Source organism: Zophobas morio, unplaced genomic scaffold (assembly GCF_036711695.1).
Source record: "Zophobas morio isolate AGI-343-1 ecotype UQ-CSIRO unplaced genomic scaffold, CSIRO_AGI_Zmor_V1 ptg000006l, whole genome shotgun sequence".
NCBI lineage: Eukaryota > Metazoa > Arthropoda > Insecta > Coleoptera > Tenebrionidae > Zophobas > Zophobas morio.
The window spans coordinates 7,061,840-7,089,119 of NW_026972111.1; the positions used below are offsets into that span (position 1 = coordinate 7,061,840).

The 27,280-nt window shown below is 32.5% G+C and overlaps 1 long non-coding RNA gene across 1 annotated transcript in view; it reads right to left on the minus strand.

Annotated features, from left to right (window-relative positions):
- LOC135123039 (uncharacterized) overlaps positions 1 to 25,625 on the minus strand; it is a 76,919-nt gene extending 51,294 nt beyond the window's left edge. Inside the window, exon 1 of the long non-coding RNA XR_010279525.1 lies at positions 25,492 to 25,625. This is a non-coding gene — a long non-coding RNA (uncharacterized LOC135123039). The remainder of the gene's footprint in view (positions 1 to 25,491) is intronic.
- Positions 25,626 to 27,280: the final 1,655 nt, after the last annotated feature.

Consider the following 27,280-nt stretch of genomic DNA (forward strand, 5'->3'; position numbering starts at 1 on the left):
ATATTAATTGAAAAATCGGAAAACTGAAAATTTACCAACGTCAAAATTTGAAAAATCGTAAAATAGAAATAAGTACTGAAGAAATGGAAAATCAAGAAATCCAGAAATCGAAAAATCTAAAATTTAAAACATTGAAATATCGCAAAATTGAAAAATGGAGAAATCCAAACAACAAAGAATCAAAAAAGAAAAATTCGAAAATTTAAAACTTAAATACCGAAAAACTGAAAAATCGACAAATCCAAACTCTAGAATTTAAAAAAATTGAAAAATCGAAACATCGAGAAATAGAAAAAAAAATGAGAAATTGATAAATTGAGAAATTGAACAATCAAAACATCCAAACATCTGAATTCGATAAATCGAGGAAAAAAAAGTGAAAACATCGAAAAGTTGAAAAAAAATTGAGAAATCGAAGTATAAAACTGTCGAAAATTTGAAAAATCTAAAGTTGAACAAAAAATTGAAAATCCAAAAGGTAAAAAACGGGTGGAAACCCAAAAACTGCAAACTGAAAAATTTAAAAATTGGAAAATCGACGAATTAAAATGGATTGGCCTGAAAATTTGAAAAATTGAAAAAACGAAAAATTGGAAAATAGAAACAACAAAGATTAAGGAAATGAAAAAACAAAAAATTGTGATATAAAATCGAGAAAATGAAAAACAAAAAATCAAGAAAATGCAAAATAAAAATCGGAAAGTTGAAAAATTGAGGGGACGAAAAATTGAAAAAGGGAAAAATTAAAAATCGAGAATGTGAAAAATTGAAAAATGAGAAATTGTAATATTGAAAAATTTGGAAGTCGACAAATTGTAAAATTGAAAAATCAAAAATCAAAAACGAAAAAGTGTAGGTATAATAAAAACTTGAAAAACATAACATGCGAAAATCAAACTTGAAAATTTGAACTGTAATATTGAAAAATTGCCAAATTGAAAAACTGATGCAAACGGAAAAATTGAAGGAACGAAAAAATGAAAATTTTAGAAGTCGAGAAATTGTAAAATTGAAAAACCAAAAATAAAAAACGAAAAATTCTTAAGAATCGAAAAAGTAAAAAATCAAAAACAAAAGAAATATGTCTTATGAAATAGAAATATTGAAAATTAAAAAAATGGGAAAATCGGAAGACTGGAAATCCAAAAAATTCGCCACATTGAAAAATAAAAATTGGGAACATGAAAAATTGTGTAAAGGAAAAATTGAGAAACTGAAAATTCGAAAAATTGAAGAAATGAAAAATTGAAAGAAACAACAAGAAATAAAGGAATTGAAAAAATGAAAATCTGTGACAAAATCCAGAAAATGAAAATTAAAAAAAACGGGAAAATGAAAAATAAAAATCGAGAACATGAAAAATTGAGCGAACGAAAAATTGAAAATGACAAAAATTAAAAACTGAGAATGTGAAAAATCGAAAAATGAAAAACTGTAATATCGAAAAATTGCAAAATTAAAAAATTCTGTTTCGGCATACAAACTTGATTTTTTTAACCAAATCAATGACATCTTCTTGTTGACATGAGTTTCTTCTAAGTCTTTGTAGAATTTTCCATGTAGTTTTTTTTGTTTTGGCCCACTTATTATTTTGTCTAGTGTGTGGGGGGTGTGGATTTCTTCGGTGTTCGACAGATTTAAGGGTGTGTGGTTCAAATCTGCCCTTGTGATGGTGCGAAACATTTCACTTCTTTCTGCTCGTTTCAAGAAATACTTCTTCAGATCTGAGATTTGTCTCTGATATAAGTTTTCTAGGTTCTGGAAACCCCTTCCTCCATTCTGTCTTGGTAATGAGAATCTTTCAATGGACGATTTTGGATGATCCCTTCTTTACTATGTGAAGATTTTCCTTGTTGCGATGTTTAAATTTTCAAGATCAGTTTTGGACCATTTAATGACTCCAAAAGAATATGTTAGCAGTGGAACGCAGAATGTATTTACTGCTTTCATTAAATTTTTTCCATTTAACTGTGTCTTCAATATCAATTTTAATCTCGCTAGGTGTTTTCGTTTTGGTATGATTGATGTGGAAGGATTGATAGAAACCCAGATATTTGTATGTATGATTTCGTTCTTCAGCTTCGATTATTTCGTTATTCTGGGTTATATGTGGTACTTGGTGTTGGACGGCTTTTCTGATTGCTTGAGTCTTACATTTCTCAATACCAAAACACATACCAATATCACCGGAAAACTATTCAGTCAGATTTAATAGGTTTGTTAACTGATTTTGTGTACTTGCATATATTTTTATGTCATCCATATACAGCAAGTGACTTATTCTGTTTTCTCTTTGTTTGTTAATTCTTATATTGAACCCATAATTGCAGCTGTTCAGGATATCGGAGAGGGGATTTACTGCTAAGCAGAACCATAACGGGCTAAGAGAATCGCCTTGAAAAATTCCTCTTCGGATCATTATTGGATCTGACTGAATTGTTTGTTCATTTAAGGTTATTTGGAGGGTGGTCTTCCAAAATTCCATGGAACATTTGAGAAAAGTGCAGATTTTAGTATCAATTTTGTATAATTCCTGAATTTTGTATAGCCAGGAATAAGGCACAGAATCATAAGCTTTCTTATAATCAATAAAAGCAGTATATATGTTTCGGTTTTCTTTTCTAGCTTGTTCACAGACGATGGAATCTATGAGTAATTGCACTTTGCAACCAAAGGATCCTTTAATACATCCTTTCTGTTCTTCATTAATGATGTCAGAGTTAAAACAGTGTTGATACATTTTTTGTGTAATGCATAAGGTTAATATTTTATAGAATGTCGGTAAACATGTGATAGGTCTGTATTTTGATGGATTTTTTGTGTCGTTATCTTTAGGTTTTAGGTATGTTACACCATGACATAAGAATGTTGGAAAGGAGGATGGGTCAAGAAGGAACTGATTTAAGTGATGTAGTAAATAAATATGTACACAATTTAATTTTTTTATCAAAAAATTATGGATTTGGTCTGGTCCTGGTGATTTCCAGTTGTGTGTCTTATTGATGATATTTATTAATTCGGCAACTGATGATCATTCATTGGTGTAACTGTGTATAGTTTATGTGATATATGAGGAATCCATTTGGCAGATTGGGTAAATTCAAATTCTTGAGACCAAAGTTTTGACCAAAATGTTGTTACATCCTGTGAACTTGGAAGTTCACCGGATTGGTGTTTGTATTTATTATGTTATCTTTACATGTGTTAATTTGAATACAAGTTAAAGCTGCACAGTAGATAATTGTATGAAGTTTTTCAAAAGAGATCGAGTTTGTGAGATATTTTGGTAAAATGAAGGAGTTCATTATTTGTACAATTGCCAGAAACTTATTTTAAGACCCACCACTGATCCAGAAATGACCGGCATTCAGGCAAGAGTTCTATCATTACGGGTACTAAGACTAAGTAATGATATGCATTGATTAGATTAACAAAACGACTTTCGAGATTCTAGAATTACAGTATACAAATTAGTCTGCTATTAATTAATTTATTAATTTTAATAAAGATTCATAGCCTGAAGAACTACAATAAGATTTAATGGACAGTGCTTTTTCTACAATCTCGAGGCTCCGCCTCCTCGATTTTTTTTATTTAAGTGCATTTTTAATTACTTCTTTGTTCACTCCAAATTTACCTGCAATCACCAGTTTGTCATTAATTTTTAATTTTTTAAAATTCAAACTGTTAATTTTTTCTTTTAAACAACAAATGTCGTCTTCTTTCTGCTGCAACAAATTTTGGTAGTTCTTTCCTAAACACTCGATATGCGCTAATAATAGTTTTTCAGTCGTTACTAAATTTTGAATTTTGACATTTTGTTGATTAATTGTTTGTTCCGGATTAACAATTTCAAATGGTGTTTTATGTTTAAAATTTTTAACATGAAAATATTTAGGTAAAACGTTTTCTTTTAACTTTAAATCATAGACGAAATCTTCTTGATCAAAGTGCACCTAAAAATATAATTTTAAAACTACAGAGGAAAGGATTTTACAAAAGTAAGCACTCAACCTTTCCTTCCTTTAAGAATAGCCCAAATTTCAAGAAAATCCAATTAACGGTAATAACCCTGTATATTATGGAACACGTGTTACAGCACAAGACAAAAACTTTTGCTGATCAGTATTACACAGCACAAGGCCTAGATAATCGCGTTTTTCCACTTTAACTTTTCCTAGTTCCAACGCAGCAAAACAATGGCAGTAAACCGTAATAAAAATAAGTACCAACTATCTAACAGTACAGAGGCGGGTTCGTGGCGGCTCCCATTTATTCGATAGTAATTATCAGAGTAGTAATTACGTTTAATTGGATTATTTGCATTAATTAGTCGGTATGAAATAATTGGTCGATAGTAATAATTGTTACCTGATGCAAATCTCTGAGCATCTGGCGTGACAGAATCAGTCCGAAGCAGAATCTTTTGTTGGTTTTTGACAGATAGTGCCGCGAACTCTTTCGCCACCTGAAATTCCAACGACGGGCTGGGTCTCTAACCGGACCTGGAGCAGATTAGAATTATTGCCTACAACTTGCACCGAACCGGATCATAAACGTCTCACGTTCGATCATTGTTTGATCGAAGAAATTTGGTGGTCGACGATCGGAATGAGCTAATTGGGAGATTTTTTACAGTTTGGCTTGAACGGAGTGATGGATACGTTGTTTCTAATCAAATTTATGGTTAAGTAGTCGCTTTATGGCTTGGTAAATGCCAAGGCGCAAAATTTATTTGGTGTCTTAAAGTTTATTGTTATTTAGGAATTTCGGGTAATTAGGAAGTGAAGCGGTTTGTCTGCGCTGGCGTTTTATGCAAAGATATAAATTTATTTGGTTTTTGGTGTTTATTTATGTAAAAATGTTATTTTTGTTCTTTCGGGAAAGTTCATCGGTGTTCGACACCACTAGATTTTTAGCAAGGTCGTTTAGTCACTCCGTAACAATGCAGTGTTTGATACTGCAGTTGGCTGACGTTCCGCTAGGATGTTGCCAGTTGCTAAAGTAGCCCCGAATTCACAGACTGACATTAAAAACAGGTTTTTATTACGTTTTAATTCCAGAATTCCAAAAAGATTTTAATTTTTATAATGATATATAAAATTTGGCTATTTGATAATGGAATATCTGCCCGGTATTTCCTAAAAAGGTTGCCGTAGATTATCTTAAAATTAAAATTTTTTCCCAAGTTTTCTGTATCATTCTTTTGTTTTATGTTGCATCTATTTGTTCCTGTCGACAACAATATTGATTTTTAACTCACAATAACATCTTCCTATTGATTTGTCTCTATATCCTAAACGGATCGAGTATCTGATCCAAAAATTTGCCCATGGAAGTAGAAAGCTCCAAAAAAGCTGCTTTGAAATTCGCATAAATCTCAGAATTGTATTCAGTTTTCAAACGCCTCGATTGAATTTATTATTAACTAGATTAATACGGCGCTGTCTGCCATTTGAGGACCGCCAAAGCTCGTGTGATGGTCTCTAATTCGCGATTTCACAAATTAGGGGCTTAGGTTTATATAACCATTTTATAAAACTGTATTAGTATGCGAAAATTAAAGTTAAATCAAAAATATATATAAAAGTAGGAACAAGAGTACCTACAGTAGTAAAAAAAGAGAATAAATATTATAGGTATTAAGGATGTGAGAGTAGTAGACAAAACCGAGTTCTACGAAAGACTCCTAAAGAAATAGATGGGACAAAGGGCAACAGAATAATAATAATTATAGGAGATTCAAACAGTGATGTAGAGAATAACAACAAAGACATAGACAATGAAAAAAATGGTTAGGAATAGAAATAGAACAGAGAAGAAACGAAAATGGGAATCGACGTCGAGCGATTAATCTAATAATAAGTAATAAATACAAAATTTTAGCACAAACATATATATTTGTATATACAGGGTGAGTCACTAAGAGTGCTCAATATCTCATTAATTATTTGCAATAAAGAAAAAAGTTTGAGACAAAAGTTGTAGACCTCCTTGAGAAGTATATGCCATAATTATTTTTAACTGTCCAAAGTGTTCTGTTTTAACGCATAACACACAACTTAGTTTTTTGATTGATTGGCTTCTTTTTAAATTTTATACAGAGTATATTTTCAATTTTCTGGAATTGAACTGAAATATAGATTTTGCAATTACGCTCCGCCCAGTCTGACAATGATTGAAGAATTCGTCACAATTAAGACCGGGTGGGTGGGCGGGGCTTATATTTTGTCTCTTTTTTCTAAATATGCGTAGTCTTTTTTTCACATAAAGAAAGTTAAAACATTTTAACTTACAAAAAATAAAAAAAAATGGTCCAAAGTTACTTCGAAAAACTTCCCTCGCTGTTGTAGTACAAAAATTATAGAAAATTTAGGTTTATCATAACATTTAGTTTGTTTATATCGTAGATTTCGATCCGATCGATTTTCGAGACGATCGAAGTTGCCAAACCTACTTTAATCTACAAGCGTTTATATCACGGAAAACAGTCCGTTCGATCCACTGATTTGTAGTTTGAAATTGGTTTGAGTTTGACGTTTGGAGAAAGATAATAGTGTAACCAGTGATGGTGTAACACTATTTCTTTTTATGTGTGAAGTTGTCAACATAAATAATAAACCTATAAAAGTTCAAGTCCGTTTACATAGCTTCTTCAAGCATTTGAATCCGTTTTAGATCCGATCGGTTCGATTCAATCCGACTAGTTTGTCGGATCGAATTTTGATAGTGAATCCACTTCAACATTCGATCTGCAGCGTTTATACCATTAGTTTCAATCGGATCGAACTGAGTCGATCGGCTCGAAATCCACGATATAAACTAAGTAATTGAGAACCTTTATGTACTAAAAACCAGTGATGTAAATGACACCTCGACTCCCTGCTCTGTAAAGGATATAACCAACGAAAAAGATTGTATTATTATCAGTGTGCATGGTTAACTTCAATTGTTTATGTTTATGCATCGAAAGAATGTCACGTAGAAATTTGTTTAATTTGAATGGGTTTAATATGATTATTATTATTCGTATTTGGTTATAATTAAATAAGAACTACATGCTCCCATTTTCTAGAAGACGAGGATTTTAATTTGATTAATAAAAAATTGGTCGAAGGCTATAAGTATAATCCGACAAGTCCAGCTTTTGAAAAAAATTATAAAATTTGATTTTAGGATTTTCGTTTTGTGATAACCGCTGCAAAGTAAAAACCAGAAGCACAAATAACACCCCTGGCCTTCAGCACTTGGTAATAGAAATCTGAAACTCAAGTGGTTAATTATGTTTATGGGCTACTTAATCAAAAAATTCAAGACGATAAATTTCCCTTACTAAGCATTACACACATTTTAGATTCATTTTCAGGACTGATTTATTTTCCTCACTTAGACTTAAGTCAGAGTACCTAACAGATAGATTTAGATTTATAAAGTCGTCTTATACAGTATTTACTACAAACCAGGGACAATTTCAGATGAAACAGTTCCCGATTTGGTGAAAAACGATTACTCAAAGAGCAGCACCTTTGTAGGAAAAATGTAGAGAAGAAAGAAGTGATGAATAAAAAAAATCGTCACATTGAGAGCGGGTGGGTGGGCGGGGCTTATATTTCGTACATTTTTTTTTAATATACGAAATCTTCTTTTCCCAACAAGAAACTAAAAATGTTTAACTATTGTGTTGTTCAAAGAAAACTATATGTAACTAAAAAAAGTCCATTGTGATGATTTTTTTATTCGTTGTCAGACCGAGGGGCGGAGCCTAGTTGCAAAATACATATTTCTCTACAAAAATTTTGAACACTTTTTAAGTTTCTTGTTGTGAAAATGAGACTACGAAGTGCATTAAGAAAAAAGAGAAAAATATAAGCCCCACCCACCCACCCTACCTCGATTGTAATGATCCTTTTTATTCGTTGTCAGACTGAGCGGCGGAGTTTAATTGCAAAATCTATATTTCTCTACAAAATTTTACTCTTTTAGGAACATATTTCACATAGTAATTTCATGTAAAGAAATGAGGATTTTGCAACTAAGCTTCGCTCTCGGCTCACGATGAATGAAAAAAATCATCACAATTGAGAGAGGGTGGGTGGGCGGGGTTTAACTTTCGTACATTTTTTTTTAATACACGAAATTTTCTTTTTCCAACAAGAAACTAAAAATTTTTAACTATTGTGTTGTTCAAAGAAAACTATATGTAACTAAAAAAAGTCCATATCTCAATTGTGATGAATTTTTTATTCGTTGTCAGACCGATGGGCGGAGCCTAGTTGCAAAACACATATTTCTCTACAAAAATTTTGAACACTTTGTAAGTTTCTTGTTGTGAAAATGAGACAATGCATATTAAGAAAAAAAGAGCTAAATATAAGCTCCACCCACCCACCCTATCTCAATTGTAATGATTTTTTTATTCGTTGTCAGACCGAGCGGCGAAGTTTAATTGCAAAATCTATATTTGTTTACGAAATTTTACTCTTTTAAGAACACATTCCACGTGGTAATTTCTTGCAGAGAAATGAAGATTTTGCAACTAAGCTCCGCCCTTTGCTCATGATGAATAATAAAAAAATCATCACAATTGAGAGAGGGTGGGTGGGCGGGGCTTATATTTTGTACATTTTTTCTTAATATACAAAGTCTTCTTTTCCCAACAAGAAACTAACAGCATATCGTGTTGTTCAAAGAAAATTCTATGTAACAAAAAAAGTCCCGATCTCAACTGTGATGAATCTTTTTATTCGTTGTCAGATCGAGTCAGATTGCAAAATACATATTTCTCTACAAAAATTTTGAACACTTTTTAAGTTTCTTGTTGTGAAAATGAGACTACGAGGTGAATTAAGAAAGAAGAGCAAAGTATAAGCCCTACCCACCCACCCTATCTCAATTGTAATGATCCTTTTTATTCGTTGTCAGACTGAGAGGGGTAGTTTAATTGCAAAATCTGTATTACTCTACAAAATTTTACTCTTTTAAGAACATATTTCACATAGTAATTTCATGTAAAGAAATGAGAATTTTGCAACTAAGCTACGGTCTCGGCTCACGATGAATGAAAAAAATCATCACAATTGAGAGAGGGTGGGTGGGCGGGGCTTATATTTCGTACATTTTTTTTAATATACGAAATCTTCTTTTCCCAACAAGAAACTAAAAATATTTAACTATTGTGTTGTTCAAAGAAAAATATATGTAACTAAAAAAAGTCCAGATTTCAATTGTGATGAATTTTTTATTCGTTGTAAGACCGAGGGGCGGAGCCTAGTTGCAAAACGCATATTTCTCTACAAAAATTTTGAACACTTTGTAAGTTTCTTGTTGTGAAAATGAGGCTAAATATAAGCCCCACCCACCCACCCTATCTCAATTGTAATTATACTTTTATTCGTTGTCAGACCGAGCGGCGAAGTTTAATTGCAAAATCTATATTTGTTTACGAAATTTTACTCTTTTAAGAACACATTCCACGTGGTAATTTCTTGTAGAGAAATGAGGATTTTGCAACTAAGCTCTGCCCTTTGCTAACGATGAATAATAAAATAATCATCACAATTGAGAGAGGGTGGGTGGGTGGGGCTTATATTTCGTACATTTTTTCTTAACATCTAAAGTCTTCTTTTCCCAAGAAGAAACTAAAAACATATTTAACTATCGTGTTGTTCAAAGAAAATTCTATGTAACACAAAAAGTCCCGATGTCAACTGTGATGAATCTTTTTATTCGTTGTCAGATAGTGGGGCGGAGCCTAATTGCAAAATACATATTTCTCTACAAAAATTTTCAACACTTTTAAGTTTCTTGTTGTGAAAATGAGACTACGAGGTGTATTAAGAAAAAAGGGCAAAACATAAGCCCCACCCACCCACCCTATCTCAATTGTAATGATTTTTTTTATTCGTTGTCAGACTGAGCGGCGGAGTTTAATTGCAAAATCTGTATTTCTCTACAAAATTTTACTCTTTTAAGAACATATTTCACATAGTAATTTCATGTAAAGAAATGAGAATTTTGCAACTAAGCTACGGTCTCGGCTCACGATGAATGAAAAAAATCATCACAATTGAGAGAGGGTGGGTGGGCGGGGCTTATATTTCGTACATTTTTTTTAATATACGAAATCTTCTTTTCCCAACAAGAAACTAAAAATATTTAACTATTGTGTTGTTCAAAGAAAAATATATGTAACTAAAAAAAGTCCAGATTTCAATTGTGATGAATTTTTTATTCGTTGTTAGACCGAGGGGCGGAGCCTAGTTGCAAAACGCATATTTCTCTACAAAAATTTTGAACACTTTGTAAGTTTCTTGTTGTGAAAATGAGGCTAAATATAAGCCCCACCCACCCACCCTATCTCAATTGTAATTATACTTTTATTCGTTGTCAGACCGAGCGGCGAAGTTTAATTGCAAAATCTATATTTGTTTACGAAATTTTACTCTTTTAAGAACACATTCCACGTGGTAATTTCTTGTAGAGAAATGAGGATTTTGCAACTAAGCTCTGCCCTTTGCTAACGATGAATAATAAAATAATCATCACAATTGAGAGAGGGTGGGTGGGTGGGGCTTATATTTCGTACATTTTTTCTTAACATCTAAAGTCTTCTTTTCCCAAGAAGAAACTAAAAACATATTTAACTATCGTGTTGTTCAAAGAAAATTCTATGTAACACAAAAAGTCCCGATGTCAACTGTGATGAATCTTTTTATTCGTTGTCAGATAGTGGGGCGGAGCCTAATTGCAAAATACATATTTCTCTACAAAAATTTTCAACACTTTTAAGTTTCTTGTTGTGAAAATGAGACTACGAGGTGTATTAAGAAAAAAGGGCAAAACATAAGCCCCACCCACCCACCCTATCTCAATTGTAATGATTTTTTTTATTCGTTGTCAGACTGAGCGGCGGAGTTTAATTGCAAAATCTGTATTTCTCTACAAAATTTTACTCTTTTAAGAACATATTTCACATAGTAATTTCATGTAAAAAATTGAGGATTTTGCAACTAAGCTACGGTCTCGGCTCACGATGAATGAAAAAAATCATCACAATTGAGAGAGGGTGGGTGGGCGGGGCTTATATTTCGTACATTTTTTTTAATATACGAAATCTTCTTTTCCCAACAAGAAACTAAAAATATTTAACTATTGTGTTGTTCAAAGAAAAATATATGTAACTAAAAAAGTCCAGATTTCAATTGTGATGAATTTTTTATTCGTTGTAAGACCGAGGGGCGGAGCCTAGTTGCAAAATACATATTTCTCTACAAAAATTTTGAACACTTTGTAAGTTTCTTGTTGTGAAAATGAGACAATGTATATTAAGGAAAAAAGGGCTAAATATAAGCCCCACCCACCCACCCTTTCTCAATTGTAATGATACTTTTATTCGTTGTCAGACCGAGCGGCGAAGTTTAATTGCAAAATCTATATTTGTTTACGAAATTTTACTCTTTTAAGAACACATTCCACGTGGTAATTTCTTGTAGAGAAATGAGGATTTTGCAACTAAGCTCTGCCCTTTGCTAACGATGAATAATAAAATAATCATCACAATTGAGAGAGGGTGGGTGGGTGGGGCTTATATTTCGTACATTTTTTCTTAAAATCCAGTCTTCTTTTCACAAGAAGAAACTAAAAACATATTTAACTATCGTGTTGTTCAAAGAAAATTCTATGTAACACAAAAAGTCCCGATGTCAACTGTGATGAATCTTTTTATTCGTTGTCAGATAGTGGGGTGGAGCCTAATTGCAAAATACATATTTCTCTACCAAAATTTTGAACACTTTTTAAGTTTCTTGTTGTGAAAATGAGACTACGAGGTGTATTACGAAAAAAGGGCAAAATATAAGCCCCACCCACCCACCCTACCTCAATTGTTATGATTCTTTTTATTCGTTGTCAGACTGAGCGGCGGAGTTTAATTGCAAAATCTGTATTTCTCTACAAAATTTTACTCTTCTAAGAACATATTTCACATAGTAATTTCATGTAAAGAAATGAGGATTTTGCAACTAAGCTCCGCTCTCGACTCACGATGAATGAAAAAAATCATCACAAATGAGAGAGGGTGGGTGGGTGGTTGGGGCTTATATTTTGTTTTTTTTTTTTTGTTAATATACGAAGTCTTCTTTTCCCAACAAGAAACTAAAAACCTCTACTATCGTGTTGTTAAAAAAAAATATGTAATTCAAAAAAAGTTCCGATCTCAATTGTGATGAATTTTGTGTTCGTTGTCAGACCGAGGGGCGGAGCCTAATTGCAAAATACATATTTCCTTACAAAAATTGTGGACATGTTTTAAGTTTGTTGTTGTGAAAAGGAGACTATGTATATTAAGAAGAAAGGGCAAAATATAATATAAGTTAATAACGTGAAGGTCGCGGATTCGATTCCATCATAGGTTATTTTTGTCTTACGCCGTGCTCGGTATTATAGTTTGTCAAAAACACCTAGATTTGTCTCATTGTGCTTCAGGAGTGAGGGAAGTTCGTCTAATGACATAAGGCTAATTTTTGAATATACCGAGAAACGTGGAAAAACTAACATAACAAGGTCAACTGGAGAGCAGAAGAAGAAGAAACGAAAACCAAAAAAGCTCGGAAAATTTAAAAAACAAATTTGAGATAAAAGTAAAGAATGAAACAAAAAGAAATAATAAAACAAATGACATGGAGAGAATATGGAAATCAAATCTTCACTTAATTTGTATGTATGTGACGTCATCACATTATTGGTGGGGATGACTAGCCAAATTTTGGTTAGCAATTCATCGTCTACACGATATTCGTATAAAATTTTACAACAACCGATCCAGTAGTTTCGGAGATTACCTGTTTAGAGAAACGGGAATATACTTTTTCGTACTCTAGGAGCCATGAAACGTCGAGCTTACGCTCAGAAAGTAAAAATGAAAGAGAAAATCATGAGAATATGATCAAAACAATTACAAGAATAGAACTGGAAAAAGCAATTTTGTATCACCCTGTATGGCGAATAAATAATAAAATCAAAATTAGTTAATAAAGAAGATTACACAGCAGAGAACAGATGAGCTGGGTCATTTTTGAAGTTCAAGTTATATTGTAAAAGAGTTTAGAAATCTTAAAAACTTAAAAATAAGAATAAAGTTGTCGATTTATCTATCTGGTGGTACTTTAGTGAAAGGATAATTATTAGTTATTGTACTATATAGTATTGAATAAGCAAACATTATAAAGATGACTCAGTGGTAATTCTACAAGAAAAAAATTTCCAAAGGGAGTAAAATCCTGTTTTTTGTTAAAAGCGTGGGAAACATATGAAAACATACACAAATGCATAAAAAATTACCACAAAAGTTCTCATACAACGCCTTAACTAATTTTCTTAATTCTAATGGAAAAGCGCTCATTGTTTTCCGATGCGTTAGGTCTATCGTTATTACGCAATTATCGTTAGCGGTGATAATTACGTGTAAACATAATGCCCGAAATGTGTAATTTACACTGAGAAATAACAGGAGCCTACCATGTAATTAAACTGATTAAAATTAAAAACGAGTAAAAAAGTTAAAGAAGATTACACCTGTAAAAACCGATGCAAATTCCACTTTTTATGCAGTACGATTTTACCAGCTCGTCCACCATTTGCATATCCCATTAGAAAACAAAATCTGGTAGAAAAGGACGGGCGAGCGACTGAAAAGACTTCATCATTTTGGAACAAGCTGTCGACAATCGCTCCATTAAGTCCCAACCGAAATCAATATTGGGCGACCAACCTCCGATTGAAATCCGTGGCATTCAAAGACATTGTCGAAGTCATTACAACTAAGTACTTTATAGTACTATGTATGCATTATACAGTTGATGATAGGTTATGCAAGAAGAATGAGAGAACCACTTACAGATAACCGAGATGCAACGAATTGTCAAAAGAATTGTCTAATTTCGTATGCATAAAACGTTAGTAAGAAGAAAATTAGTCAGTAAGGCGAGAGAATTGATATCGTGCTTTCCATAATTATTAGGATGGTTTTTATACTAAGGCTGATGACTCGAGATGGCGACCGAGTAGTGGAGGATGAAGAACAGGTTCACAGTCTGAATTCATTATAAGCGGAGCAGATTAAGTTACAAGATAGAATACTCTTTTAATCCTCAATGACATTATGTCGCGACGGCCACTGTTTGGGTTTATAAACATACCAGACGCCCAGCCACCACCGTCAACACCATCATGGTACTTCAAACCAACAACAAACAACGACCGCGATAAGGAAAACTCGTAATTAATCATTTCCTGTTCATGTTTTATGCGAACTCGCATAATTTTCTGAGAGATGGAAGACTTCTAATTTTGCTTAACTAGTTTCACATGCATAAATCACTCGTTTACGGCATTTTTATTGTATTTGCTATATTACTGTCAAAGGCGCCAATTAAACACAAAAAATATACATTTGTAACACAGGTGTTGTTATTTATAAGTTTACAACGTTATCTAGTTAAGTTTAATCCAGTCTTAGATACATTGTCAGATGGGTGCAATGTTACAAAAATTTTAAACATTTTAACTACGACTGGGAAAGTAATTTATAACCAGAACTTGTATCTTGTTTTAGTTAACGAACTTGTTTTAGTTTTTTGTTTTCCTCAAATTATATTATAATTGAATTAATTTATTTAAAAGATTTAGGAAGATAATTTTAGTTTTACATTATTCGCCCAAACTTTAGGTATTAGAAACAAAGTTCTTTTGTTACTAAGGTGGCATTGGTTGATGATTTGATAACCCTCGAAAAAATGATGCGTGCAACGCGTGTGGTAGCAACTGTAGAAACATAACTGTACGATTAGATTAGTTTGGAGCAATATCTGGCTTATTAGTCGAGAACTGTATACAAGACTATCATAAAAAATGTTATAGTGGCCGCGCCCAAGTTGCGTCTCCAACCTTTTATTTTTAAATAGAACGCTATTATTTTTTTACAGATAACGGATAACGGAGATGAGAGGAAAGGCGTGTAAGTAATTACAAAACGTGCAAAAGAAAACGTTTTCTAGTAGAGCAGATTAATAATAATTCAGCAAATTACTGCAGAGGAAAGAAATAAGGACGGAATTAATGCAAAGAGTGAATTAAAAAATGTGTCAAGCACAAACACTTAAATATTAATTACTATGAAGGTATTATAATTTATGAGCGTGTTTATCAAACTCATTTTATTCGAATATTTACATATAATGGAAAACATAATGGGTTAAGAAACTTTATAAAGTGAATGAATAACGCCATTGTATTGGTGTTGTAGGAGTAGAGAATATGATAATTCATAGTTTCGGTGGCAATTCCAATATCTTAGTGAAATTTATAGTTACAAGTGGGGTAGAAGCATCATTACACAACGAGTGATGTACATGTACATTTTATCTGCGACCGTTTGGTTAGACATAAAACAAATAAAAATCAATATTTTGCAAAAAATTCAAATTTGGCATCATAAAGCACTAAATTTTTTGATACCATAGTGACTAGTTGGATGTTTTCAACAACGCATAATTTATGCCAAAAAACGTCGCCACATTTTTGAATATATCAGATCCTAAAGACTACACTGGGCATTGCTTCAGACGCTCTTCCACTTGCTTGCAGGGTCCGGAACAGACCTCTTACTTAACCCGAAAACACATTGGAGGCTGGAAATCGGGTACATACATCAAAAGAAAACAAAAAAAGGTTGCGTAATTCTTGTACATCATTCTGTGTTTTCTGTTATACATATAACACACTATTTAGTTACATTTTCTTTTGTTTACAATATTATAGACGTGTACAACACAGATGTCCAACAAAACGTGTTGTGTACTGTAACGTCCGCGACCCTACAGTTTTGCGAGGGTTGTGATCTCCGCTACCTACACTGGCAAGTTGTCGACCTTGAAGTTTGCTTAAATTTTGAAAAGAAGTAAAAATTGCTCGAAGATTATCCGAGCTATCTCGGGCCAACCCTAAATGATTCTTCAAATTACTCGTTTTATAATTCCCCGTTGAGATTTTGTTTTGTCATTTCTTTTAAATAAATCCTATGCAATAATTTCACCAACATAAACCATGAAATTATCCTTTACATTTTGATAATGTGATTGTGAATTATCAACTTTCGACCAACTTTTTTTTATTTTTAAGTTTCCCAATTTTTAGTTTTTCAGTATTTTGATTTTTCATTCCTTCAATTCTTCAATGTCCATTTTTTTGATTTTCAGCCTTTCGATTTTGCAATTTTTCATTTTAAATAAAATGTTTCATCTTTATATTTATACACCTATTCTTGAAGATTACATAACTCAAACAGCCGTCGTAATAAGGGATTATCATATAGGTGGCAAATAATAGTATATTATGATACCAGTTTTATAACACAAAAATGTAATGACAAAATGTTTTATAAACGAACAATTATACTTTTTAAATAAAACTCTGGAATTTCGAAATCCAGGGAATTTTGCGAGAGTTGGCAAGATTTGCAGAATGTAAGAAGAGTGGCTATAAAAAAGTTTAATTTGAAATGTCATTATTTGTAAAAATGAATTCCGAAGAAGATGTTGAAGAAATTTTTCATTATACGCCTTTAGAAATACGGGCTTTGGTTACTAATACATTGAGCAATTTACTCCCTACAAAATCGCGCCAAATTTATGAAATAAAAAAAAATCAAAATTTGAAAACTGGCGTAAGGGGAACAACATTTCTACAATTTCTGAAAACGTTTTGTTGGCGTTATTCGAAGTTTAACTACAAAAATATAAATCTTCCAGTTCTACTCTCTATTCCTAGTTAAAGTCATATATAATAAGTATTTCCTTAAAAATTTTGAAGATGCCAATGTAGCACTTGATCACTTTTATACCAAGTTGTACAGTATACTCGGTCTGTAGTCTGTACCTAAATTCCTATCTAGCAAATCATCCTATCCTACGTGGTACAATAGACAGATCATTTCGGTTTTTAAACTCAAAAATTTCTATTGGAAAAAATGGAAACAAACATCTAATATCACTTTTTATAATGAATTTAAAAGGCACCACTCCCAAACAAATGATAAAGACAGCATATCATGAGTATTTAAACCAAATTGAGGAATCTATGAAAAATAATCCTAAAGACTTCTGGAAATACGATCACTTACAAAAAGGTACGACGCGTATACCTGGAAGATTAGTTTATGAAGATAAACAATTTCAAGATGCACAAGAAATTGTCAACGCTTTTGTGGAAAATTTTCTTGGAATATCTGATGTTACATCAAATAAGCTCTCATTTGCTATGCCGTCGCTATAATTGATATTATGTCAACCTTCTCAAACAAAATGACCGCTGGTCATGACCAAATACCAAGTTTTTTAATACGTGAAGCCAGATATATTCTTGCAAAGCCTCTATCAATTGTAATTAACTTAGCAATAATGTCATCCACATTTCCTGATAGATCGAAAAGAGCAAGAACCACACCTGTATTCAAAAAAGGAGATTCTACTAATCTAAAAAACTACACACCGATTGCAATACTATCAAACTTTGCTAAACTTTCTGAAATAGTGTTGTACAAAACTATCTTTGTTAATGTCCAAAGTCATGTATCTGCATTCCAATATGGATTCTGGCCTGGTGGATCAACAGTTATTAATTTGTGTACTTTGACACAATTTCTCTCTGAAGAATTAGATAATAACGGACAAGTGGATGTTTTCTATACAGATCTTTCAAGTGTTTTTGACTCCATAAGTCACATCATCTTACTACATAAATTAAGTTCTTTTGGATTTGCTCCTAGCTTCTTGAAACTCTTGGAGTCCTACTTAAGTGATAGCTCTAACTACGTGACTTATAATGTTTACCATTCTTTCAATTTTGTAAGTATTCGGAATGTTTGTGAATTTAGTTTACTATACTTAGTTCTTAGAAATGTATTGTAATCCCTTAAAATAAAAAAATATTTATAGAGTGTTAATACTTGTATCAACTCAAGTTACCAAAATTTCTGGTAATTTTTAAATGGAACATAAAGAGTAAACTCAAAAGTGACTTAAGTTTCTGATATTTTTGTGTTAAAAAAATAGTGTCTGCATTGGGAACCATATCCTAATTAAAAACGTCACCATTCCAAATTGTAAGAAGAATAAGATTTGAAGACAATCTTATCATCAATAATCATGTATTGGAAATCTTATTATTTTTATTTATTGGGGTCTTACTTCCGCGACGACCAGCAAGTGGTTAGTTGTGGTTAGTTTTCAGGAATTTCGTGAAAAATTCCCTGGTGGTGCCCTTCTTGAATCTGACTTTTTATGACAGCCACTTATGTGTAAACATTATTTCCTGAGACTGAAGAGGAAATCAGGAAGTTGCACATTAAAAAAATCGGAACGAGATTTTAATTAAATTCTTGATGACAACATAACCTAGCTTTTTAAGTTCTGCTATAGACATCCCATTTTCAGGTTACGTTATGAAATTGCGACTTAATCAAATATAATGCTCATTTTTAAGGACCAATTCTCACCGGATCACAAATAAAAAAAATCACCCTGTAATACCACGTGATCAGAAATTATTGAGTCTGTTTGTAGTACTAAATGTGAACTTTTCTTGTGTTTATGTTGGCAACAATCTATCAATTTTGACAGCTGACCACCAGAAATTATAGAAAACATCATGATACCAAATTCAACTAAAAATCCAGGATAGCCAACAGACTCAGTCATTTCCGATCACGCGGTAGAATATATGGATCTATAAAAAAGTATGTCAAATTTTTAGAGTGTGTCCATTTTATCCCATTTAGTACCTTTCTTTTTCCATATTTTAAAAAAACGAATACATCTTTAATCAGAAATTTTAGAATTAAGTAGAATTTTTATTCCCGGTGTGGTTTAAATTTTTTTTCTTTCATTGATATACGTTCATAGTCTCCCAAATTATAGGACCCCGTTTTGAGTTACAGCTTAAAATCATTGTTTAATAACGGTTATTTAAAAATGCATGGATGTTTGCTCTTTATGTAACAAAAACATGACATTTAAAAATTGTCAAATAAGATAGCGACTTAAAAAGAATCTCGAAAATAACAAACGAAAAGTCACGAATAACAAGATAACGCAACAAAAGTAGGGGTCAAGATTAGTAATATAATTAAAAGAAACAATATAAGAATCCAAATATCAAGTCAGAAAAGTTCAAGAAAACATTTGCCAAAATCATCCTAACAGGTACTAGCCCCACCCACCCGCCTTCTCTTTCCTTAGGGAATATCTCATTTACCAAATTCAGTTTTACCTTATCAGGTGCTAGCCCCACCCACCCGGCCTCTCTTTTCTTAGAGGCCAGAATCAGTTTTATCTTAGCAAGTACTGATGACTAACTTTTAGAAAAAATGATCAAAATTAGGCAACATTACGAGCTTACTTATATGCACAAGGCAGGAATTTTGAACATCTTCTCTAGTGTTTTGGATTTTATTTATTAATGAAAAATAATAGCTTGGTTTATTAATTATAATTTATAATACACAACGATTAATGGTTACTCGTTGCTATGGTCATTGTCCTAAAAAAATTAAAGGTGGATTTTAGTGCTGAAGAGTTAATCCGTCATTTTCCAGACAGCCGGTATAGAGAAATTTATTTTAAACGAACGAAGAAGAAACTAAAAGAGTGGTAAGAGTATGATTAAAACAAGGTTTTTTCATCTTTAAGCATAAAATACACAAAACCATGGTGCTGTCTAATTTAAAAATTTTTATTAAAATTTGCTGAATTAATATAAATTATTGTCTAAATTGCAATAATTGCACTCACAATATTTTTAACATAAATAAAAGTAACAAAAATATACGTATAACTAAAATGAATTAATATAAAAAGTACCTCTGGATAGAAATGTTAAAAAATAGTTTAAAGTACAAAAAGTGACATTTCAGTACAAAAAAGTAACACTTCATGGACGTAATTGGGGACGTACACGATCAAATCTGTAATAGTCGACTAAATTTGATTAAATGGGCTCGTTTTCTTAATTTTAAAACGGATTTTTTTGTTTTTTGGTGTTTTTTCAGTCAAGAGTACCTTAAAAATCTCAAAAATTTTGAAAATTGCGGTTATGCCATCTTGAGGTTTAAACTGGACTACTGGAATGACAATGTACATTTTAATTCAAATTTTGAGTACCTACAGATCAGAATAAATAATTTTATAGATGTATTTTATTGTACAATTAACATTTAGGTATATTTTATGCTGCAGTTGTCAGTACGGAACTGATAATGTTATTCATTATAGGAGTTTATAAAAATTTTTTTTATTTCTAAAAATCTTGACAAAACTATGAAAATTGCTAGGTATGTTTCAATTAGCGATTCTCGAAAAATGGTAGGAATTTTCCAAGAAACGAAGCCGAAAATGTCTTCTGGATATCGAAATCTACAAGAAAATGTTTGGCTAATTTTCGAAAATAGTTGAAAAGTGGCCATAGTCAGCCACATAGTGCCAAAATCAGTCTTATCTTATCAAATACTAGCCCCGCCCACCCACCCTCTATTTTTTGCAATGTATGTCATTTGCCAAAATCAGTTTTACCTTAGCAAGTACTAGCCCCGCCCACCCGCCCATTATTTTTTTATAGAATGTCATCTGCCAAAATCTGTCTTATCTTAGCTAGTACTGGGTAAGACAAGAGTGATTGTGGCCAATGACATACCCTCTAAGAAAAGAGAGGGCGGCTGGGCGGGGCTAGTACTTGATATGATAAGACTAATTTTGGCAAATGACAAATAGAGAGGAAAAACCTAAAATTGAAAAAGTGAAACATTTTTAAGTTATAATTATTAGTTGTACACTTGGAATGAAAACTAGAAAAATTGTAATTCAAAAGTTGAAGAAACGAAAAATGAAAATATCTAAAAGTTGAAAACTTAAAAAATTGAAAAAAAATAAAAAATTATAAAATATTTGAAAAAAGAAAGAAAATAAAAAACAGAAACAAAAACTTTCGAAAACAGTTGAAAAGTGTCAAAATCAGTCTTATCTTGTCAATAACTAGCCCCGCCCACCCACCCTGTATTTACTTATAGAATGTTATTTGCCAAATTTTGTCTTATCTTAGCTAGTACTGGGTAAGATAAGACTGATTGTGGCAAATGACATACCCTCTAAGATAATAGAGGGCGGGTGGGCGGGGCTAGTACTTGATAAGATAAGACTGATTTTGGCAAATGACATACCATCTAAGAAAATAGAGGGTGGGTGGGCGGCGGTAATAATTATTAAGATAAGACTAATTTTGGCAAATGACATATCCTGTAAGAAAGTAGAGAGCAGGATCCTAAAATTGAAAAAGTGAACAAATTTTTAAGTTATAATTATTAGTTGTACATTTGAAATGAAAACTACAAAAATTGTAATTCAAAAGTTAAAGAAAAGAAAAATGAAAATATCAGAAAGTTGAAAATTAAAAAAATTGAAAAAAAAAATGTAAAATATGGGACATTGAAAAAAGAAAGAGAATAAAAAACAGAAACAAAAATTTTCGAAAATAGTTGAAAACAGGTCGGACATGTCAAAAATGCCAAAATCTGTCTTATCTTATCAATTATTAACCCCGCCCACCCACCCTATATTTTCTTGCAAGGTATGTCATTTGTCAAAATCAGTCTTATCTTAGTAAGTACTACCGTGGAGTCGCCTTTGTCACCATCGATGATGGTCTGACTATTTACGAGTCAAAATGAAAATTTCAAAAATGAAGTGATTTTTTTTTAATAAGTAGTAGGTATTTGGAAAGAAGGAGTGCAAGATTTTTTAAAATATATAAACATATAAAGGGGACTGAAGTTTCAAATTTTCAAAAAACGTACAGATGTAATAATTCACAAAGATTCAAATCACCCTCTACACCAAAAAAGAGCACCGATTAATAACAATTCCAATGAAATAGGAAGAAAGGAAAACATAAAGGAAAAATTAGGCATCAAAAAAAGACAAAAAACAAATCAAAAAATTTACAGAATGTTTAACGTATTTAAGTAATATACCAGACAAAATTAAAATAATTCTAGTTAAATATGATTTGGATGTAGTGTGTGTACCAAACGAATAAAGAAATGTTTAATGGAAAAGATAAGGTTGAAACATTGGAAAAGAGTGGAGTTTATAATAAGATAAAGGTCGAAGAGAGATAACATTAACGAACGTCAACGGGACTGGAGACACTTCCCGACAAAAAGTGTAGACAGTTAAAATCATGAAGAAAATCCCCAGACATTTGTTTTAAATTTACTGGAACAAACAGATTTTCACTTTTTAAAGTGTCAAAAAATCTTTTGTTAGTACTTATTGTTTATTGTAGACTGGGTCTGAAGAAGGCTGAAAACCCGAAACTAGTTTTCCTGAAATAGATTTTAATGAAAAAACGGAGAAACGTGTGTATTCGTAATATACCTATATTTGTAAACCCCAAAATATTTGTCACATGTTTGTCTTCTTATAAAGTTATCAAATATTTGTGTTCAAATTTATGAGTAAATGAAATCAAATACATGGATATTGCGAAGGAAAATTGTCTGAAGAAGATGACGAGAATGATCATACATAAAGAAAACTGTGAAAAACTAATTCACAAATGTTTAAAAAAAAATAAAAATCAATCTGAAATGAAATCTTGACACAATGCAACACGAAGACAATAAAAATTATAGTAATAATAAAAAAATATATAAGCGCTAAAGTTGTATAAAAACCACAAAAGTAGAACAAAAAAAGAGTCGAACTGTATAGGGGTCATATTAGAAAATAAAAGAAGACGAGAACTAATATAAATCAACGAACAGGAAAAGCAGCGAAAGTGTACTATAAATTATGGAAGTCATTTATTGGCAAGAAAGATATATCGTCCAAAGTAAAAATAGTGTGTTGAAAAAAGTTGTGTACTTTTATAATAATAAGTCATGGTATTTTTTCGAGCTTTGTTATCGAAAGTAGTTATTGGTAATGAATATTAAATACCGATTAAAAGTGACTGTGAAATGGAATGGTCGATCAGAGCTGTGTGCAATTAATTGGAAAAATAATAGGTGTCCAGTGGAAATACTGTCGTCTGAGTAATCAGTTTATATTCTGATTACATGCAATCAACTAGAAATAAAAAAATTGTCAATATCTTAAATTTTTGCATCTGCTTACTTTACTCGTTTCTGGATGCTCTTTTGGTATTCACGTTATCTAAATTTGCAATTTTTAATTACTAATTAAGATTAGCAGACACAAATTACTGAAAAATTTAACGATTTTCGTCTTAAAAAAGTTAGATAGTATATGTTTTTATAACACTATTTGTTCACTGTTTTTACTACATTTACTTTGTCTCTATAAGCTGGTAATTCTTCCACTAACTGTTCTATGAAGATCGTCACTACTTACTTACCACGCGAACATAATTTTAAAGTCGTTGAAAAAGCACCTTACTTTGTTTCAGTTTCCACAAAAACTCAGGCATTCGCCATAAAATCACATTCTCGTATTCATAACTTGGCAAATTATTTCAGAATGTAATTTTTTTTGACAACTTAGCTTTCGGCGGGTTTTTATTGCGTTAAACACGAGATCGCACGAGATATTAGCACGCAAACTTTTTTTCGTACGTACCACACTCGTGCTTTCACGGATAATCGCCAAATTTGGAAATGGTTTCAGTGGTAGCAGCTTTCTAGCGAAAGTTCCAATAATTGTCAAAATTGGCCACACGAACGTTTCATCGCGATGTGTCTCAACAACACGTCCAACATTCACAAACAAATAATTCTTTGTCTCCCTTATTTACACAAAGAATAATACATTTACATAATTCTAACAAGCTTAAATCACCTTTACACAAAAAAAGAAACTTATTTATTTTGTTGTTATAGGTGCATTGACCTTCCGCGAAAACTTAATTAAAATTTAGAAATAAATATTGCGGCTTGGTTGGGTAAGATAATGTGTTAAATCTTTTCTTAGAAAGTGCAACAAAATTTAAATTTTCTACGAGCCGCGCTAATTAGGCCGCCGTGAATACGGTCGACTCATTAGCCAAAATTGATTCAAATTTCCAAATTTAATTTCCATAACGAAGGAACAGTGGTTTGGACACTAGGTTGATTAAGATGGTTCAGCATCTGATTAAAACTACAAAAATTCACAAAATAGCATTTGTTTTCGGCAAACTGATTTTATTGGCTCGTGTGTAATTCAGTGAGGTAATTTCGTGACAACAGATGTGAAAAATCAAAAATTTAGACATTTTTGACTTTTGTCAAATTAGTTGGACAAATCAGCAACATTTTCTAGTAAAATAGTCAAATGCAAGAAGGTTGCTTAATCAAAATATCGAATTTGAAGAAAAATTTTCGAATTGTTGGAATTAATTAAACTGAAATGGCATGGGGATTTTGTAAGAATCACTACAACAAGCACATATATTTTCAACCTTCATCCAAGGATAAGGTCGACAATTTATGGCTTGAGCCTCTACAAATGGACTCCGAACATGTGGCAAAATTTTGATAGACTGGAAATTTTTCATATGAAGACATGAAGAATTCCATATTTTATTTATAGGAATAATTCCATAATATAATCAAAAATGTTGATTCGGATTATTAAAGTTAAAACTTAATTACTGTATTGTATTGTATTGACAACGCTTATTCCTTATTTGAAAAATATACTCACTTTTTCGAAAATCGCCCCACTAGAGAAAATTAAGATTGCAAAAAAACAAACATTTTTCTCAAATTTTCTACACTTTTCCTTTTAGGTACAATTATTTGGATATAAAAAAGTGTTAAAAGTTAATTGTTCAGTAGAAAAAACAATAAGTTGATTCCCAGATGTCGAAATCGTTTTCAAGATTAAATATTCCAATTTTTTTAGTAAAAACACTTAACAGGTAACCTGTTTGGAACAGTTTTCTTTATTTAATTTATTCTTAGATTAGTTGGTACTTCATAAGAATACTGATGAGATGGATTCGTTAAATTGTCAACACACAACATGGACGAAAAATAAAAGAGATAATGCTCCATATTTTACATAATGACATAAAAAGCTGAAATATATTGTGTAACAATTTCATCAGGTCCACGATTTTATGATACATTTATTTTAATAAGATTCGATAAGTAGGTATACTAATAAATTTTACTTAAAACACATCCATTTAAGTCAATTTTACAATGAGTAACAATATTCTCCCTCTTCAAGAGTAGCAACGATAAGAACTATCTTCACTCATCCCTTCGCACCCAACGCCAAAACCCCAAAACCCATCTATCCACCAACCCGCATCCACAAAATCCTCCTTCTTCCGCCTCGACGGCAAAACCTCGACTCCGACAGCTCAAGCGCAACCAAGTCCACAACCCATTTCTTCCACATCCCAACAGCGCAATAAAAACCCGCCACTGGCACTTACCCCTTGAGCGCATCCTCCGCGTCCATCCCCTCGGAGGCGACGTCCTCGCAAAAATCCACGCCGCCGTCACGTCTCACGTGTAACACGCAACCAAACCGTCGCACCACCACGCACACCACAGAGCACAAGAACGGTCAGCTGTTAAAAGTCATCCGGAGCACGGTTAGATCGCGAGTGCCGAAGTCCGCGAACATCTCGGCCGGCCAAGACTGGAATGCTCCCGCCACTGGTCACTAGAGCGCCAACCCCGCCCAGGCAGGGGTTAATCCGTCGCGGAAATCGCGGACCGACGACCGGACCGCGGCGGCGGGAATGCGGCACGTGGGTTCGGGTGGAGTGCGGCGTCGAAGTCTCCGGGAAATTTTAATGCTGGGAGTGGAGATGGCGGAATTTCGGTAGTACGGAGAGGTCGTTGTGTTGGTGGTGGGATGGGTGTTGGAATGGATGAATCGATGTGTTTGGTTTAAAGGTAAAGGTTTGTTTACTTTGATTTCTTTAATATTTACTCAGGGATCACATAAATATGTGTGTATCGCTGTGGATTATTTAAATAAAATCATTGAGAACAAACTTGTCGTTGTCTCTTGTCACATAAGCGCATCATTGTTTACACGAATTCTTTAGTTTTATGTTTTCTCGACCTTCCTTGACCCCTAGAGTACGAGGAAATAGGTCTCCCCTTTCCGTTGGTCTGTCTGTCTGTCTGTCTGTCAGTCGTACGGATTTTTATTACACAGCTAATCTCCGAAACAATTGGATGTGATCGATTTTGTTTATTATTGCTACATTTGTTTATTGTTTAATCTCCAAAATATTATACAATAAGTGAATTAGACATACGTTTATTCACGAAAAGATGTTGAGATCACGAGCACGCAGTACGAGTGAGATCATTTCTTTGAGTGAATAAATATATTTAATTCAAGCGGCGCATACATGTTTTATTCCACTTTGGCGAATTTTAATTTCAAGTAATAAATAAAAATTCGAATCATAATACTCCCAATCGAGAAATCGTGTAGACTAATTTTCGTGACAACCAGCTTAACAACCAGTTTTCTAAACTTGTGACACTTGCGGTATTTGTGTTTTTGCGAAACAAAAATGTCTGGAATTTTGGAAGATAAAGACGAAAACGAAGTTTTTGTACCATCAGTAGTCCTGAAGAAAGCTTTGGAAGTTATCAATAAAGTGGTGGCACCAAAATCGAAACATTCGTATGAAAAAGAGTATACGATTTAAAAAAAAATGGATTTGCATAAGAAATTTCGTGTGGAACTTTTCCTGTTGGAACCAACATTGCTCTCGGTGTTCATTTAATACTTAATTATCTTGATGTTCTTCAAAATTGGCACTACTACTTGTTCTTTAAGCACATATTAGATTAAATAATATGTCTGAGCGCAAATAATATCTCAGTGTAAGCTGGAAAAGGAAACTTAAGTTTAAACATAAACAGAAGTTGATAAAAAGGGGAAAAGTCGCAAGTCTTTTTAACGCCTCAGCCGTCCAAATTTTTCGCTGTTTAGGAAAAAAAGAGCTCGCAAATAAACAATAGCATTAGGTCCCTATGAATCTAGAACCGCCCCTAGGGGTCACCTTGGAATTTGCGCTCCCAAGGCGAAAGGGCTGGGGGGGGTTATTTATGCCTCTGATTTTTGCTTTATATAGGTCATCACAAAACTAATATCACAAAATCTAATTTTTTTATTTTTCAAAGAAGCGGGATTTGTAGGACTTACACTTCAATATACTTCAATAAACTTCGACCAAATTTTTTTACATGATT